The sequence below is a fragment of the Argiope bruennichi genome, chromosome 8 (genome assembly GCF_947563725.1).
Source record: "Argiope bruennichi chromosome 8, qqArgBrue1.1, whole genome shotgun sequence".
Classification (NCBI taxonomy): domain Eukaryota; kingdom Metazoa; phylum Arthropoda; class Arachnida; order Araneae; family Araneidae; genus Argiope; species Argiope bruennichi.
In genome coordinates, this window is record NC_079158.1 from 105,022,562 (window position 1) to 105,037,144 (window position 14,583).

Sequence of the window (14,583 nt, forward strand, 5' to 3'; positions counted from 1 at the left end):
TCCATTCTCCCAGACAATTCCAGTGGATGTTTTGTTCTGAAACTTTATAATTTTGGAATAATTCTTATATAAATTAGTAGAATTACTATTTGGAAAGACCTTACCTCAAATTTACCTTATAAAACTATAATTTTGAGTTATCAATTTCAATTTGAAAGAAGTAAGAGGTAAGAACTTATAGCAACAAAGGCTGTTATCTCTTGTTTCCAGATGTAAAGGCTAAAATTCATCTACAAACGCAAAAGCGTACATGAAAACTAATTGAAGTTTCAGTCAGTTAGCAATTACAGAGCAGTTTCGCTGATGTTATTCAGTCCATATTCAGGTTTCTAAATTTCAAATAAAGTGGTACAATAAAACGGAAAGTGCAAGCAACACGGAGTGATGATTAGGTAAAAGACCCATTGAGGCCACAACAGAATGTGATCAATGAAGTGAGTAGATATTGAAATGCTTTATTGCTTGAAGAGAAACTTGAAGATTGGTTTTGTTTGCAGTTATTTTTCACAGAACATCTTTGAAGGGGACATCTTATTTATCTAATTGTAAAAGTCCACAGCTTGTCCCTATAATAAGTAAATTCTTTGCACGGAAGAATTATATGTTCGATATCATTAATGTTATTACACTCATGACAAAGAAGATCGTTGTGGAGGTTAAAACGATTCAAAAGTACTGGTGGTATAATTGTTTTGCAGATTAGTCTGGCCAAGACAACATCTTCCCTTTGAATTTTTGGACCAGGAAGAGAGTGCTCGAATACTAATAATGTCTCCTAAGGAGATGAACTATTTGTTGTTTTGATAATTATTGATTGTGGTCTGGTGCGTCGCTTTTTTGAGGTTTGAAATAATATCTTCAGGAGAGATCCATTCAATGCAAAATATATTTTCTATAATTACTTTGGCTAAACGATCTGCAAGCTCCTTCCATATTGTGTTTGAGTGACCAGATATTCACAGAAAGGATATGTTTTGGGTTTTTTGGTTAAAATTTCAACTTTTGAGGCTATACTTTGAACATTGTTTGGCCACTGGATGGAGATATTTTTCAAGGATGTAAGCGCAAAATAGCTATATGTAAGAATCGCGCATTCTTTTTCAGGAACGACTAGAGCATCTAGTGATTCAGCAATGGCTATACTTTCTGCAGTAAAAATGAAATATTGAAAATTGATAGGATGGATTCGAAACATGAATTTTTGAATAGAGGAAAAAACCAACAATTGAGATGTGTTCGAGTGTTTTGGATGCACCAGTAGCAATAATAAAATGACCAGGGAAGAAATTCCGAATACATTCATTTAAATGGTTATTAATTTCGATCAAAGGTGGATTTTTATTTTGAAATTTGAAATCCGCAAGAAAAATTTTGAAGTAATTATAGTTAGTCGATAGGATTTCAAGTAAGGTGATAATTTGACTGAAAAGATGCTTTTAAATTCTTGAGAATAAACGAAATAGATTTTTTTGTCTTTAGAACTTAATTGAATTCCCCGATAATGTGGGAAATATAAACCATTTTCTATTTGCTTAATGAAAAATCGGGAAACCTAGTGCAATTCTCTGATCTATTGTTTGAATAGTGTTGCATGCTTTAAACTGAGTCTCAGAAAACTTGTTAATAACGGTGCAACCATAGTAAAATGTACTGAAAATGCTGTTATTTGTGATACTGATAATATCTTTAATTTTGGGGCCATGCTTTTTTGATGCAAATATCTTGACACCATTTAACTTTTTGAATGCATGATTTCTGAGGTATTTGAGGCTTACTAAGTTTTCATTCTTTTTAGAAAAATGTATACCAAGAAATTTAATCGGTTCATTTCCATTTCCTGCGTAAGAAACACGTGGATTCGGTGCAATTTTTTTCTCGGATAATTCAGCTATTGTACTTTTCTCTAGAGTGATTTCTAGTTTCCAGTAATTACACCACTTATATATGTTTTCCAATGTGTTTTAATTTTTTTGATAATGATTTCTCAGGAATGATGGCTACAAAAAACAAAAATATCATCATCAAAGAGAATACTTTCAACTCCTTCCTCTATGGTTTCATAGAAGTCATGCATAAGAATGGATAGAATGGGTGGAAAAACACTGACCTGAGGTAAGCCCCTGTTCAGTGTTTTGATACTAGAAAGAGACTGTCTCCAGTGAATCTGGAAAGTTCTGGGTTGAAGGAATTTGAACAAGTTGCCATGTTGCCTGTTAGATCAATTTGTAAGCATTTAAAAATAAGGCTGTCAGTATCAAATGAGTAGAAACATCAAATGAGTTTAAATAATAAAGCAGTATGGATAATATAACAATATTTTTATATGCAAATTTTCTCTTTTTAATATCCAATAAATTATTTTGTGGCCTTTATTTTATTATCTTTATTGTAATTTTTCTTTTACGTAAATTTATCTTCAAAAATTATATGTGAATGTAAAATATAATTCTGGGATACTTTGGTTTGCTTTTTAAAGGTCTATAAAGGGCACAAAATCATCGTCTATTGATTTTATTGAAATCAATAAATACAAATGCAATATATATCAAACCGATCTCAATTTCTATGGCTGATGTAGGATTTAAAAAAAATATTTACCAGGAATTACAAAAATATATAAAATAATCATTAATGTTAAGAACATGTTTTTTTTATCTTTCTTTTTAAATTTGACACATAGCATCTGCGAATTTTAACTCAAAGGGAATATATATTGTATAATCTACATCTCATATAGCCAGGGAAGTAAAATGTACCTATAGTAAAATGACTATGTTGAATTTATTGAGGCAGGTTACAGCGCCCCTAGCGTGAAATAAGTGAGTTGCAAAAAATAACTAACAAAATAAAGGAGCTGGGCCAAAACGTTCAATTAGGAAATATACGTTATACCATAAAAAAAACACAGAAAAAAGCTTGATCGAATTACCTATAAAATTGGTGGAGATATTTAAGATTAAAATTGTGAATTTTCCATGACTTCAAAAAGATTCCTCCTAAAATGAAAAACGTACTGTACGGTGTTATCATATAGTTTTTTTTTTATTTTTTTTTTTTTTTACTTAAACAATTGCGAAATGAAATTTCAGCGACGAACAAAGAATGAAACAATAATAAAAATAATAAATCTGAAAAAGCACTCGGACGGGAAGAATACTGGAGAATACATTTTTCAATTTTTAGAGGACCCCCATTTCAAGTCACAGAACATTCATAATTTTAATCCCAAATACATCCACCAATTTTACAGATAACTCCATGAAATATTTTCTGTATTTTTATTATGGTATAGTGTACAATAATTTTTGCACCATTTTAGCATTCCCTGACATTTACTTTTATTCTTATAACCTTTTTTTTATATTAAATAAATTTTAAGAATATTTTGCTACAATACTTTTCATTGTTTTATCTATTGCTTTATACATACGGCAATGTGGAATAGATTTGTGTGTGTATTCACGTTATCATTGCCGTAATTTAATGCATTTTTTTAAAAATAATGTAAATACAGATTTTTAAAAAAATTACCATACTTCGATATTGTTATGAAGTTGCAATATTGCTTCTCAGCGCAATAAGGAAAATAGTTTTCATATTTTTAAAAATAAATATATAACTCTGGTGGATGCTGAATGAATAATTAATACCGAATTAATAATCAAAAGCTTTGAGCACAAATTTAGCGACTTGATGAAGAATTTTTCCGACTTACATTCCGATGAACATCTATTTTTGTCTCCAAACTGTTGATATTCCAACGATATATTGTTAAGAGACGAAGATTCTAGAACATTCAAGGCTATGTGTCAGAGGCTATAAAAACCCGATAGGCTGAGGCATGCACACAGTAATGAGTCAATTGTGTAGAGAGTCGAGAGACATAAGCAGTTGAGTTTAGCTGAAAAGAGTAATTAAGCAAGTTCTCTCTGAGAGCTTTGAGATATCAAAGTTGTTTGTTACCCATTTCCTACTGTTTACTGCAAGTGCTGTTTTGTATATTCTTCGGTTATGTTTTTGCTATAGAGAATTCATGTAGAATAAAGCGTCTTCATCGTTATTGAGCCTGTTGGATTGTTTTACACACACACACACATACCAAGCACATTTTTGATTTTCCGTAACAATATAATAAAATAGAGATTCGAAACTCTTTTAAACTTTATAATTTGAAAAGGACTCTCTCATTAGATGGATTCTGTTATATTCACTTCTTATAGAGTCTATTATGAAATCGGAGAAGAAAATAACAATAGGATTGATATTTCCAATGGCAGATTTAAACTACTTTTAAAAACAGATTTTGATTCATTGTTCTTAACACTTTTTCTTAAAATTAGCGTAAAACCCAATTTTCTTTAAAATGATCAAAGAGATTCATTTTCAAAAATTAACTTTTTTAACATTACTTTCGGGGATAAATGATTTTATTAAGCGCTATATGTGACAAGAGCTTCACGAAAGTGCTTTCTAAAATTTGAAAGGCTATTATTTAGAAACTGTCAAATGAGTTTCCAGTATTTTATTATTGTTTTGCGTCGAACATGGATTATACAAAATTTCATTAGTGTTCGAGTGATAAATGCATATAAATGAATGACATGCAGTATAGAATTTAAAGAACATATTTTTAGTTAATAATAATAATTAACATAAGGTTTATATTTAACAGTAAAATAATATTTCATCGGCAGTTTTTTTTTTTTTTTTTTGCTAAATTTATTTTTTGTGCTTTTCACAGTTCGAATATACCTTAAAAAATAAACTTAAAAAATAAATTATTTTATGAAAATACTACTCTTTAAAATAAATTTTCCTAATGTCAGTAATCATGCTTAAATTATATTTCATAAGGTTTTGTATAACTTTACATTTCATTATTTAATAGAATTTTAAAAGAACATTTAAGATTATCCACAGTTAATCAAAGTTCTTTTTTCCTTGTACTGGAAAATAGTAATTTATATTAAACAACGAATTTTAACATGAAGTCCAAAACTATTTATTCCAACAGTCTTGGACTTTGGATCATTAAGAAATGGGTTTTGCTTTAAAAAAGAGAGGCTTTATTAATATAGGCATAGTAAAATGCATTGCATTTAAAGTATATTTCCAATAATGAAATAATAGATATATTTAAAATATTCAATACTATATGCTCATAATTGTTTTGCATGGAAAATGGATAATAAAAATTTTAAAAAATTCATACGATCTAGCTTTTTATCAGTCATCCATTTGTCAATAAAAAGGCACGTCTTTCACGGTTTTTAATATATTCAAATATTATCTAGGAGAAGATCTGAAATAATTCATAAAACAATAAAAAGTAAAACTCAGATCTTTTGAAATCATGTATTTTGAAAATTCTTTCTTTAAGAGGCTTAGCCTGTCACATTTCTATCAATTTCCTACCAGAATTTAAATTTAACAAAAGAAAGTTTTTTTGAAGAAAGACAGCATTGTCTCGCATTTTTGAAAATATTTCAAATTTATATATCAGTCAAGTTCTGTTCAAAAAACACATCAACCTCCATTCTTTCTTGGAAAGGGTTAAAAATTATTCATCAGTTAGCCTGTATGTAAAGAACTCATCAACAGTCAGTCTTTCTTAGAAAAGTATTAGAACTATTTATCAGTTAGTTTATATTTTAAACCCTCAATCGGTATTTTTTTTTCTTCTGAATGATTCAAAATTGTTAATCGTTTAGACTACATTATAAAAAAGCAATATTTTTTTTAAAAAAATTAACTAAATCAAATAATGCAACACAGCAATTGATTATGTAGCTATAAAAGATTACAGAAACGTTAGACAAAAGTGTTGTTTTCAAATGCAACTCCATACTTTATCCTCAGGAAAAGATTATAAATTTTAATCTATATCTATACTTATAATAAAGCTCAATGTGTGTGTGTGTGTGTGTGTGTTGGCGCTCTACAGGCCAGACCGTTTGACATACAGCTACCAAATTTGGTACATGTATACCTTGGAGGTTGGGAATGTGCACCTGGGGTTTCTTTTTTCGAATTTTTAATTAGAATTTTAATTATTAATTAAAAACTAACTTTCCCGCCAAAAAAATCTTCCATTTTCCCCACCGCCAACTTTTTCGCCAAAAAAATCTTCCATTATCCCCAGCGCCAAACGAGAAAGGCTTCAGTTTTTTTTTCTCCCAACAGTAATGAGGCTAGGGTTAAAATTTTTCTGCGGATTATTTCAATCGGTTCTGTTTATTTTCTTAATGTTTGATGCATTTAAAATTAAACATTGTTAATTAATCCATGTTTCAGATTCATTCTGAAGTACTTTTGAATTAAAATAAAACAGAATAAAGGAAATTAAAAATGTCTAATCTGCATAGCGTTACCCCAACTGGCGTAGAAAAAATCACGTATTTGCGTTACGTAACCGGCGAAGAAAATTCACGCATGCGCATTCTGTTCTGATCGTTGCCATGACAACGTTATCAATGGATGATTTAAATTATTTTTGGGTTTGCTGCATGCTTTTGTAAGTAAATTGTATTTATGTTAGTTATATATTTTTTGTATATGCTTATAGTTTTAAGTACATCGTTTTTTAAGTAGTTTTTTTAAAACCTGTTTTCAACCGCTTATTTTAAACGATTCGTTTTATTTTCTTAGTGTTTGATGCATTTAAATTCAAACATTGTTAATGAATCGATCTGCTCATAATGAATCTAAGAAAATTTTGTTGACCAACTCTTGAGATATTACATAAATTAAAAAAGATATTCTTTAGGGCCCATAAAGTTTAAACGCTGAGTGACTCTATTTTCAGTAATCAGATTATAAAAAAATGCTTTGTTTCAGTAAAAAATATTATTATATTAATTGAAGATAAATTCTTTCCACTTTAATTTAAAGCATAAATTCTACCGTTTTCAACCGTTTATTTTAAACGATTCGTTTTATTTTCTTAGTGTTTGATGCATTTAAATTTAAACATTGTTAATTAATCGATCTGCTCATAATGAATCTAAGAAAATTTTGTTGACCAACTCTTGAGATATTACATAAATTTAAAGAGATATTCTTTAGTGCCCATAAAGTTTAAACGCTGAGTGACTCTATTTTCAGTAATCAGATTATAAAAAAATGCTTTGTTTCAGTAAAAAATATTATTATATTAATTGAAGATAAGTTCTTTCCACTTTAATTTAAAGCATAAATTCTACGGGTGCTAACAGAAAATGAGAGAGATACATATTACGTTATGACTGAAGGCCTTTATAATATTATTAATGAATTATATGATAATCAAAATTTGAAGTTTTAAAATATTTTGATAAAGAAGCTATTAAAGTAGAAATTGCATCAAATATTTAATTATTAAAATTTTAACGAACATTAAAATTGGCGAACCGGCTGGTCGCCAAAGGCGGCTAGTAATAAATATATAGACAATTTTTAATAATATATAATTTTTAGTAATGAAAACAGATAAAAAGGTACCTGAAAGTGATGCAACTTCTCCTAATTCTAACAAAAATTATGAAGGTTTTTGTAACGTTGGAAAAATGAAAAGTACCCGATAATTATCTGTCTTCACTTATAAAATTTTTTGTTTTCACTTTTGTTTTTCATTTTCGAATTTAAAAGTTTTCAGAATACCTCAGTTTGTAAATTGATATAGCCAGTGAAGATAATACAACCACTTGCCTGTAGCTCTTAAAAATTCTATTTTCAATAAATTTTATTTTATATCAGTAAACAAACCACAATTAAAAGGCAAACAATCATTACTGTTGTGAAGAAATTCCTTTATTTTCATTCATATAATTAGAATGCAATGAAAAAATTCCAGAAAGATCCAAAATGATGATGAGTGAAGTAATTGATTCTTGATGAGTGAAATAAAGACTCGACATATTCTTAAAAAAGGCAATAAAACTGCTCTTGGGTTCAGCAGTGTATTGTAATTAATATTAAATCAACTTCAGTCATCTTCATTTCAATCATCAAGTATACAAGCTGATTATTGAAGTGAAGATTCCTCATATTCTACAAAAAGGCATTAAAACTCCTCTTAGATTCACAAATGCCTTACATTTTCTCAATCAAATAACTACTTAAAACAAAACGTAAATTTACGAGACTAAAATAAGTATGATTTCGGCGAAAAATAAGAAAAAGCTGAGGTCCTCACCAATAGGAGGGATTATTTAACTGACACAATTTGGCAAGCTGCTATAGTATTTTCTCATCTTTTTAAATTCCAGGATAGTAGAGCCACTTTTTGCGCATGTGGTGAAGTTCAAACTTGCGCTCAAATAGCTAATGGCCTTGCAACCCTGAGATACCTGAAATCTTGAGAAGTTCTACTATCGTTTTAGTAATTGCCTAATAAATAAAAGAAATGGCAACGGAAAAATTATTCTCTCAAATTCATCAAAAAGAATAATAATAGATGAAAATAAGTTAAATCCTTTAAAGGACATTCATATTTTCATTATTTTGAATTTTAAATTTATAATTTCATTCATTTTAATTTGTATTTCATTAATGTGAATATTTTCAAAGACACTTATAAATAAAAAAATTTAACAATTTTTAAAAATGCAGAATTTAATATATTTGACTCCTTCAATTGTTTCTAAAGAAGATCTATTTTCCTAAAGTTCCTAATAAAATTCCGTATGTTATGAGAACAGCAAAGCTTGAAATTATAAGGGATCTCTTCAATAAATATATCTTCCATAAAGTAAGACTACTTGCATGTGTACGAAAATATTCTAAACTGCAATCTTTCATCTGATCCTTATAAATGTTATTTCCTACATTCCGAACAATTTGTTCAGTTTTCTTTACCATTTCATTTGTTATTGATCCGAATATCATCATTGCCAGTTGATACGCTGTGAAAAGGATGAGACCAGGCAAAAACATATAAATTTCAACAGATCTATCTCTGATAAATGCCAGCTTATAACCTGCACGAAATAAACTTATCATTGTCCATACGACTACTGTAATAAATGCAGGAAAACAAAAATTGTCATTCATATTGCTCATCGCTTTTAAAATCATTTCGTGTATGTTTAACAAAAAATGAAAAGCTTGAGGGAAAATATCCTTTCGAAGCTGAGAGTGCAATTGGCTGAAAAAGATGATAAGGAATCTACAAACGAAAATGTAATAGGTTACAAAAGTACAAGCTGTAATTCTTACTATAAAATAAAATACTGTTTCTAAAATAGTAGAGATGTAAATAATATTATGAAATGATGACACTTTTTTAGTGTTTCTTGGCAAGAAGAATTTATGAAGTTTGCTCTGTCTCCCATTGAACCAATATGAGAGATTCCAAAGTGCGATGCGATGGTAAATTGTGAGAAGAATACATATAGACATAATACATATAGACATAATACATAATATACATAATAACATACATAGAATACATAATCACATATAGAAGCTTTCATCTTCTCAAATCTTGCTTGGGTAGTAATTTGTATATCTCATTCAGTTGTTTTATCATACGTATAATAATTAAACGTTTCCTATACACTGATAAATATAATGCCATATGTAATATTTCGTCAAAACATTTCGGTGATGTCACTCTAAAATCTTCTGCTATCATTATGAAACATATTTCATTCCATATTTTAAAAATAAATATTAATAATGTTCTAAAAGAAGGAAGGCTAACAATAAAATGCTTCACATATTCTTCTGTAAATTCTCTTTCATATCTTTTTGACATAATTTCTTTTCGGGTATCAGAAAAATTCGTCAGTTTAATTCAACAAAATAAAAAGAAAAGAATATGAAACTGAACTCGGACGTGATAGAAGCTGTTTTAAATTGCTTTATACTGTACATCTCGGCGTTTACTCAATCAAAAGTATGAATTTATGCTGTAAAATGTTTACTACGCTAGAGAAGAAGATGAATTAATAGCGGATCATTTAACTAAAAACTTACAGAAATGAATCTCTGGTGATTTGGTTTGTAGTACTTTCATTGCCCATGGCAACGTTAAATAACTTTATATTATGTAACATGATGATTGATAAAGCTTTCTTTTTTAAAAAGAAATGATAAAATCAATATGCCATTAGAAAATGAAATATTGATTAACAAATGAATATTTTAAATACACTTCTACATTACAAAGGATAATTACATTCCAAACGCTGCTAACAACATTAATTAATTTTGATTAAATCTTTCTGATGAAATATGATTATTGAAAGTGCATAGAAAAAAATATATTTCCTGATTGGAAAAACCATTCGATAATTCAGTTTGAACAGCAATCCATATTCATTTAACCACAAATTTTCTCCTCGAAAAATGTTTCAGTGCATTTTAAAAAGAAGTGATGGTTTACATATTTTTCTAAAAATATGATGCTTAGTTTATTTCACTAATAAAAACTGAGTTCATTCTATTGTTCAATTTACTATTCATACTTCTAACCTAGAAAGCGGATAAAAAGGTATATTTACATAATTAGAATTTCCTTAATTTCGGAAATAATTTCAAGCATATATTGAAAGGAAAGAAAATGAAATAACACCTTTTGATAATTTAGAAATTATGATAATTTGTAAAGAAATTGTCAGAAACTGTGGTCGGTTAATTATTCTTATTTTATTGTTTCAGACAGCTAATATTATTTCATTTTCTGAACATAATTCAAGCTCATTTTGACGGTAATTTTTCATTTTCAAGCTTTGTTGCTGTTTTCATGGGTATGATCGGGATGTTTTGGGGTGGATACTGATTGGCGTTTCGACAAAATAATCTAAATAACTTGCTGCTCATAGGAACATCATTATTCCTTTGTTTACCAATCATGATTTTCGCTCCCTATGTTAATGATATATCAAGAAAAACCAAAAGCATTGTGCGATATTTATTTTACAGACATTCCGCTATGGAAAAGGAGTATAAATTTTTACTTAAAAGAAATTTTATACAACGAAACTATTTAACTTTATGGAAAATATATATTATTGACAGATCGCTTATTGTTGGAAGTCTTGGTACCTTATTAACATACGGAATTTTATTTGGTACCCTGGGAAAATAGAATAAATATACAAACGAGTTAAGAATAGAATGCTAATGATAAAAATTAAGTTATCAACTTCTATGCACGATGTTAATTCTTTGAATTTACATCCTTTATATGGGTAGGTGCAGCGCGTCATCCTCGTGATCTGGGCATCCCGAGTTCGGGCATGGTTGTTCTTCATCTACGTTCTGTCTGTGAAGTGTATGAATGTACCCCCCCCCCTTTATAAAAGGGTTATGCAAGCGAATGTGACACATGAAGTAGCTAAGTCGCACTCTTAGACCTAGTTGGCGCAATTGAAAAAATAAGAGACGCTCACTCGGCTTAAATCCTTGACAGATTTGTCAGCAAGCTTGTAAAGTACCATAAGTAACAACAACCACATATCCTTTATGAAATACAGCAACTCTTCATATTCCTTCTTTTCAAATTCACTTTATTGCACATTTTATTCACTTTCTTCCATTATAACTTTATTGTATTATTTATTATATTCTATTAATATTGTCTTTTGAAATGAGTTGGTTTAAATTAAAGTTTAAAAATTTTATTGTATAGCTTTATTTTTCACTTAAAATAAAGATTAATGTGTGTTTGTGTGTATATGTTTGCTGTTGCTCAACAGATCAGTCAATTTGACATAGAGTTACCAAACTTAGCAAATACATACTTTGGAGGGTGGAAATATCCAGGGTGAAGATATTTGTCTGAAATGTTAATTAGAATTTTAATTTATTGAAAATTACGGGAATTTTTTTTACAATAACTTCCGAAAATATTGAGGTGAAAATAAGATTTTCATCTTCAATTAAAATTCAAAATATTACATTTTCGATGATATGATTTTAAAAACATATAAATTAAATTTCTATTTTTATATATCTATATTTTTAATTCAATAATGCTGTAGTATTTTAGGTAAACATGTTTTATATACTCTAATTATAGGCATACATATCCAATAAAAAATACATTTAAAGAAATAATTATATTTTATGTAGTCTGAATCAATAAATATTCTGATGAATTACGAATCGTATACAGGTCCTCTGTCTTGTGAGCCATATATAAAATATTTTGACATTAACATTTTAAATAAAAATAAAGGTCCACTTTATTGCGACTATTACTGTGAGGTATGGGAAAATCGTATAGAAAATTTTAAAAAACACTCAATAAAGATATATATACCAGTCAGCCCTCGATTTTCCTCAAGGCTGATTAGCTTAAAATGGAGAAATTGTTGACTGTCCAAAAGTCGAGGCGTTCAAAACTTCATAACACAGTAGATTTAGTAATACAAGATAGAAGTGAGTTTTTTACTTAAGTGACAAGAAAATGTCATTGAATATGATTCCTAAGGATCAAAGAACAGTATAAAAAATAAGTTTAATCTCCATGGAACATCTATTTATTGAAATAAAATAAAATAATATTATTTATGTTATTTAAGTCCTTTTGAAAATAAAACTGAAAACAGAATTTTATGACAAGTTAGTAAATTTATTATTGAATAATCCTTTGAATTATTGTATAAATTATAAAGCATAATATTTTACAATATAAATAATACTTTAATGCTGATGCATTTCTATTTTTTGCACATTTTTTCATAAATGCCTTTATTGAATGAAACAAAATGAAATATCAGTATTTATGCCTTTCATTTAATTCCTTTTGAAAGAAAAATTAGTAACTGAAATTTATGATGAATTAGAGAAATGTTTATTAAATAACTTTCTGTAATATTATATAAATTGTAAAAAATATATATTCTGTAATGCACAGAAGTCTTAAATGCTAAACGATTTATATTTCAGTATTCACATTTTTTTCTAAAAATATGTTTCGTTTCAGCAATCTTTTTTTTTTTTTTGTATTTACTGAAATTTAAACGTCTCTATTTCAATTTAAAATTCAAAAATAATGGGAGACGGCAGAAAATTAGAGAGATACATAATATAATTAGCAGAACAGCTTAAGAATTATATAATAGCATTATAAAATATACAACTATCAAAATTTGTAGCTTAAAAATATTTTGCTGAAGAAACTATTAACAAAATAAGTATATAAATTATTTGATTGAAAATTTCAGGAAACATTAATCTTGTCTCAAAAAATTCAAGCTTTACAACACTAATTATGATGTTTCAAATATTTTATACATTCCCTTTATCAGCATTAATTAATAAAGCACCATAAAAATGTACCACATTTCTACAAACCAAAACTTCACTCCATCGACATCATTGCCTATTTTCAAAGTGACACGTTTTTACAATTGTCTTATTTATCTCTTTAAATCAAAATACATAATAACTGTTTATGTGCATTTACTATTTTTCACTAACTCTTTCCTATTATTCCATAAAATAAATTAGTTGAAAGATAACAGTTATTCACTCGTTTGGTTGAGGATAGTAATATATTACAGAAAATTCCTGTTACACAAATGCAAAAGTAGTGGGATATATACATTGTAAAAGAACACAAGGGATTAAAGAAAAGGCTTTTGTAACTAGAGACTCTCTTTTAGATAGGGGTGGCAAATCTTGTATATCGATTCTTAACTATTTAAAATAAACTTAGAGATCCGCAGTTTTCGATATAAAATTCTGGATTTCCAGTACATCGTTTTTCCTTTATAAGGTTAGATAACAGTAATTATGCATTTCCTCGTTTAAAAACGTTGCCAAAAGAAATAGTCCTATATTAAGATATTCATTTAAGTTCATTTCCTTTCGATTTAAAAAAAAAGTGATGAGATAGAGAAGTTTTCTAATGGAATTAGTTTTTATGCATATACTTAAAGAGATTTTAAGAAAAAATCATTTCAAATTTTAATTCTTGTAATATTGATTTAAAATATTATAATATATCCAGTGATCAAAGTTACAAATTCTGATGTTCTGAAATGAAGAAGAAAGCCTAACATGTACGTATGGTTATTCGTAAGCATTATTGAAATACGATTATGATATTTACACCAGACTTTTACATCGCTATGCCAGAATTAAACCAGAGGGAGCACCATTTAAAAAGATTTTTTTTATAATTTTAAGTACTATACAACAAGGTTCATGAAAATCTACCTTCTCAGACCAAGCTGAAGAAGAATCCAAATTTATTTCAAAAACTGTCAATAAAAATAAGCACATAAATGTAAAACAAATTCTAAGGATGATTATATTTTGCCACAAGCTAATTCCTTAAGTTATAAAAGGCGAAAGAAATTTTTTAAATATTAAAAATAAAGAATTATACATTTGGTGAAAGCCGGCATATAATAAGAACATATATTATGAGAGATAAAATAATAATCACTTCGACTTATAGAAAGCTTTTTGATTTTATTTTCCTTTTTAATACTTCTTTGTTTCTTAAGACACAGATCTTAAAAATAGAAAAAAAGTATAGAAGATTTGCCTGAACTACATTTGTACATATGAGCCGTTTATTTTGAAAGTAGGGCAAGTCCCTTTTTGAAAAAAATGGAGATAATGGCAGTTATAGATAAAACTTGT